This window comes from Medicago sativa, chromosome 4 (genome assembly GCF_051527215.1).
Source record: "Medicago sativa cultivar Bolivia chromosome 4, Bolivia_mono, whole genome shotgun sequence".
In the NCBI taxonomy this organism is placed as follows: domain Eukaryota; kingdom Viridiplantae; phylum Streptophyta; class Magnoliopsida; order Fabales; family Fabaceae; genus Medicago; species Medicago sativa.
The window spans coordinates 86,234,282-86,240,567 of record NC_140752.1 but is presented as its reverse complement, the minus strand read 5'-3'; the positions used below and the strand labels follow the sequence as shown (position 1 = coordinate 86,240,567).

The 6,286-nt window shown below is 32.1% G+C and overlaps 1 pseudogene; it reads left to right on the top strand.

The window, feature by feature from the left end:
- Positions 1–2,944: 2,944 nt before the first annotated feature.
- LOC146933121 (uncharacterized) lies at positions 2,945–3,973 on the top strand (annotated as a pseudogene).
- Positions 3,974–6,286: the final 2,313 nt, after the last annotated feature.

Here is a 6,286-nt window from a genome sequence, read left to right as displayed (position 1 = left end):
CATATCTTAGAAATTCTTAAGTCCATTGAGTCTGTATCTGATTTGTATTGTGAGCACCTCTGATTGTATATCAAGTGTTCAACCTTAAACAATTTTCTGTGTAATTTTGTTTAGTTAGGAAGTCTCTTGCAGTTGTGCTTGAGCAGGAAGTCTCTTGATTGTGTTCTTGAGCAAAGGAAGTCTCTTGCTTGTGTGCTTGAGCATTGGAAGTCTCTTGCTTGTGTGCTTGAGCATTTGTAATCAGATATTACTCATAGTGAAATCTCCTTGGAAGTGCAAGGGGGACTGGACTACTTCCGGATTGTGGAAGGAACCAGTATAATTGCTTTGTGTCGTTCTTCTTCTCTCTCTCTGTTTTATTCCGCTGCATTTAGATTCTGATCATCACTTCAGAAGCTGTCTCACTTAGCTTCTGATCAGTGTATTCAGTTATTTAGAGAAACGAAGAATTTTTAAAAACACAATTCAACCCCCCTTCTTGTGTTTTTCTCACCTTCATAGTCTTCAGGAGCACTTTGCCTTCAGGAGCTTCTAAGCTTCAATCTTGTTGATTCTTTTGCTCTTTATTTGCTCATTCAGAACCTTTGTATGATATAAATTTTTGTCTATGGTCCTGTACACTTGAACAAATATTAGCAATTCCAATTGTCAATTTTCAATACCTTGTTATCATCAAAACTCTAAAGGTTTATTGTTAAACACATTTTGTTCCAACAAATCCCGCATCCACAGTTTCATATAAAGTACTCCCTCCGGTCTTATTTACAAGAAACAATTAACTTTTTTAATATATTGAATAATTTATTTTCAACTTTTTCTTGTAAATAGGACCAGATGGAGTAATAGACATAGCGGAAAGAAACAACTTTGGAGCAACTTCTAGAACATGAATCCAAATTGAAGAGAATAATGGGAAATGGACATGAAGATGGCGAAGTGATAATTGTGGTATTTGGTTTTTCAGTGATCTGGATAGGGGATATAAGTTCAGCTTAGTCACCGAACAAAAATTTTAGGCAAAAAGAGGAGCAATGAAGACGAGGGTATAAATGGAAAATGTAAAATATTGGTCATCTCTGTTGGATTTCTTTACTCAACTGAAGAGAAACAAAAAGTTGGTGGGTCCCATGAATTTTTGTTGCTTTTTATTACATCCTTTTTGGAACGGGTTTGGATGTGCTCACTACTTCTGATGCCATCAGAGCCTTTGCCTCTTGCAGAGCTGCTACTCTTTCTTGACTTCCTGCTGGACTTAGGTTGGTGAAGAGCATCTCGTTGTGCCTCCAAGAACTTCAAAGCCACAGAGTGCATATTCATCTTTTCACTGTCAGTGTCAGGGTCCATAGTGCCATCTGTTGTGTGGTCAGAGTCCACTACATTGCCCCAAAATTTACTAAGAATTTGGAATATGTTATTTATACTGTAACTAAATTTTAATAATCGAATTGTTCCATGTTAATTTTTTAAATTTCTTTAAAGATTAGAATTTCCAACTGTATTGTTGGAACTAGACAAACACATGAAAAATGTCGACATTGATACTCACACATACACGTCGACATTGATAATAACATAAAAATTTGAATGTAATCAAATATGTCAGTGTCTGATCAAAAACCAACATGTATCAGAACAATTTCAATTTAAAGTGTCCATTAGAATTATAAAAGGAGAATCTATTCTTTGCATGTGATAGGAATTCGGGTACACGATATTCTACCCTTAAAGTATAAGGTATGTGGGGTGTATACTTAGTCGGTACCTATTTTAATTCCTAAGTTGTGATATTTTAATCGGTTCACTATGGATAATTTTCTATGTATATGCTATAAAAAATATATCATCAATAAAAATTAACTTAAAATACAAAAATTAAAATAGTGTGAACATAGTTAATATACAATTAAAATAAATAACAAAATTTGAAGTTTGTTACACAATATTTATGTATTTTATTTTTAAAGGAATTACCAATACTAAATTAATTAACAATTTACCACTTATTCTTTCTTTTCTTTTTCTTTTATGACAAAATTCATCACTTTATTCTTAAAATACCAATTTGACAGTTATATTTTCACTCACATTGAAGTTGACAAACTATAGAGTACCGTGACAGTCCCACATCGGAAAGGTGTGTGAAAAATGGAGATGAAATTGTCTATAAAAAGAAACGTATGACACGGGATAGTAAAGTAAAGCATGGATTTGAGGATTACAGTACCAAGGTCTTCATCCATTGCAATAAGTTAAATTATTATTACATTTTGGTATAAAACAGGTGCCCCCCTAGCCTATTATATTTGGGTACTCCCTCCGTCCCATATTACTTGACCTATTTAGAATATTTGCACTATTCATGTATCATGCTTTGACTCTATTTTTCTACTAATATATAAAAACAAAATATAGCATATAAGATGTTGTTAGATTCGTCTCGATTAATATTTTCAAAATATCAAATTTTCATAATTTTTTCGACTAGATTATTAAAGAAATTTAAGTTTAAAATTGTGCATTGGCATACGTGACAGAGTCAACTAGGTCAAGTAATATGGGACGGAGGGAGTATAAATCAGGTGCCCCCCTAGCCTGAGCCTTATGGAATCTAAATGAGTGTTCTATATGTCCAAGGTTGGTTAGTTTTTTTTATTCTAGTTGGAAAGATGGTTTCAAAACAGTTTTATTTGTATGGGATGGATCACTTACTCTCGTTTGAATTCCACGCAAAACTATGTGAAAGTAATTTGGATGCAAACAAGTGTAGAACTAAATTCTTCTACTTGATGATAAACAAGCTCAAGACTTCATGATAAACACGCATAACGGCGCAAGAATTCATGATGAACCGTCTCTAGCCAGCAACAAAGGCTATGACTTTACAACCTCATCAACATGCTCCAAGAAAACAACCACAACTTAAGATGTCACCAATTAGTTAGTGATGAAAAGAATTCCTTTGTTAACAATAAGAAATATCACTGACATTATAGTATACACTGGCCAATACCAAGAAGAAGAAAAAGAAGAAGAAGAAGAAGAAAAAGAAGAATGTGATCATGAAACTGATGATTATACGAATGTTTTAGCTAAAGGTTGTAGGTTGTTTCCTATTTCTTAGTTCATGTATTAAGAATTCATTGTGCTTATTAAATCCAATTCCTGAGACAAAAATGGAGAACCAGATTACCATGTGGCTTCCTATGAGGTTGAGAATCCTAACAGAAGTTCAAATTTTAGGTCTTTATGATCAGGTCCAACCATAAAGAAGGTAATAACAAAGTCATTGTGGAGTTGGAATTCATTGTTGTATTTTTACTGCAGGGGATCCTAGGTCTTTTTCCTCTAGGCGTGGGAGTTGGAATGCTATTCATAAAAGCAAATCAAGTTGTGGAGCCTCATCTCCAGACATGCATGAAGTGAGAAAAAAAATGGACTAGGTGAACTTAATAAGCTATGTAGGCTCACTTCATTCCGTCGGTAAGGAGCTGCTGCTGGCGTAGCTTCTTTTCCAAGCGTAAGCCTCAGGCTCAGGTTGAGAATAATCAATTTAGAAAATTGAAATTCCAAAGCCAGGCACATGAAAGTTTTCAAGAAGTGCGATCAGAAGGATCCAAAAGAAGTTCAAATTCAAGGAACCTTTCAGTGGAAGTTAACCGAGTACCCATTTCCTTGCAACTTGTGCAAAGTTCATTTGACAAAGATACAAAGATCAACATCAAGCATGTTATTGTAGTTGACGGTTTAGGAAAAACTGATGATAATTGATAAATGTGTTATGCACCACCTTTCCCTCCTACTGCAAAAGTCATCTTCTGAGTCTTGCCTTTAGTTTCTTTGAAGAATTTGTTCACATATTCGAGTCGAGGAACACAACAATCACATGCTGCTAAAAAGGATTGGTTTTAGCACATCCAGCTATAGCAAGTGGGAAATAACAGTGAAAACATCAAATTTGCATCATCTCAAGTAACCTTATTTTATCGTTTTTGCTATTTTGTTTTGTGATGAGTCCAAGATATAAAAGATTACTCACAATTAAGTTTCTTCACAGGAACTAACCATATATAAATTTCTAACATTCAAAATCTTAGAGATGGAAGTTTTTTGGCATGATAACATAAGCTACATTTGCCGTGGTAGATTATATTATTATACACTTCTTATTTCTTTGCAGTTTTCAGTTTCGTTTACATTTGTTCAAATCTTATTTGCTGAGAAAAACAATTTATTGCTTTTGTTGTTATATGGATCTGTTTAGAATTGCAATGGTTCAGAGGAGAAGTTTCATGATCTTCAAGACCTTCTTTGTGTTTTCGGAGCTTTGTTACATTTTAGATACATTTAATTATTGATGTACATGGTCTTTATTACAGATCACGTACATCATTTAATGAATGAATCTAAGATGTTGATTTTTGCTTATAATAGTGAGCTCCGGTCACTATTATAAACAAAAATCAACATCTTAGATTCATTCAAAAAATAATGTATGTGGTTTATATTAAAGACCACACACATCATTTATTTTGTATTTAAAATATCAATTTTTACTTATAATAACGACTAGAGGGTGTATCTATTAACGCATCAAGACAATCCTCTAGTAATAATAATTTCTAATGATTCTTAAAAATTACATTTGATGCCTCAAATTCTTAATTTTAATTCTCACATGTCGAACAACTCGTTACTTATCATGGTCAATAGTACTACCATTTTATAATGGTTACTATTAAATATGAAACTAATTAAAAAAGAAACTTGGTACAAGTATTCTCTAAAACCAAGTGTATCATCACATGCATTAAAATAAAATAAAAAATTGCTATAGCTCTTTGATATGTTTCAACACCGAACACAACACATGATCCCACACCGTAAGCGTTAACACAATAATGGCTATGGACTATCCGATTACAAATGAATAGTTGAGATTGAAATTGTGTGAAACTATTCCTTTAGATCGTGTTTATGTGGCCGACATTCCCTATATACACTACAAGAAACATTACCCTTTGCCAGGGATTTTGACAGGGGTTTGTAACCCCTGGGAAAATTCCCAGGGAAAATGCCAAGGAAAACCCGTGGCATATAACACAAGGGTAGACCCTCACTTATTCCGTCGCATATTACAAGGCGCCATTTTGAAAATTCAAAAGTAGCTTGCTGCAGGCTTGGCAGGTCAAAAGCTGTTCACTGCAGGCTTTTTCAGCAAATATCCGAGGGGTTATGTGAGGGATAGGCCCTCGGAAATGGTAGATTCCTGCCAAAAGCAGAGAATCCTGCAAAAGTTACTCCTTGAGGTGACAAATCGCTGCATACTTTAGCTTTTTTTTTCAAGCAAGTTGGGACCTACCTATATCTATCACTTGTCTTTTTTCATCTATATATTTCCAAGCCATTGCACCGAATGCTATCACTTGGGTTTGATACTTGGAAACTGGAAACTTCTTTTATAACATACACTATTTCTTTCAATTTCTTTCTTCTCAATTTCTTCCAAGTCCTCGGAAATGGTAGTATGCTATCACTTCTTTTTTCTTCTCAATTTCTTTCATACACTATTTTTCTTCAACATTAACAAACTTCTTTAATTTGGTAAATCTCTCATCACTTCTTATATTTTTGTGTGTTTATTCTTTACTACTTATTAAAATATTCATTTTGTATTTAACTTGTTCTTCTAAATACTATTGATATATATGATATTTTTGAATTTATAAGTAGTTTAAAATACATGTTTGATTTTTTTTGGATATATATGATGTTTTAATTTTTCATGATCGGTTTTGTTTTTGGGCAAAAAAAATTCGATTTTTTTTTAATTAAAACTGTTAAAGAAAATAATATATTAGAAAAAAAAATGTTAAAACTAGAGAAAAAAATTGTATAATAATATATATTGTTATTTTTTTTTCGAAATTCAAATTAATAAATGCTATATAGAATAATATATGTTGATGATGTTGGATGTTATTTTATAGAATATATGCATGTTTTTTTTTATGGAATATATGCATGTTTTTTTTTAATAAAATAGATTAGATACATGTTGAATATGTACTTTTTAGGTAGATTTGTTGATATACTAATTAAAACAGTATTTTTAGGTAGAAAACTGTTTATATACTAATTAAAACAGTTTTTCTAAAACATTTTTTTTCTAATTTATGGAAATTCGTTTTTTAAATTTCTGTAGTAAAAAATCTGTTATTTTTTACTTTTTATTAATTAAAATGATTTTTGAAACAATTATTTATATTTTAAAAACAATTTTATTTAT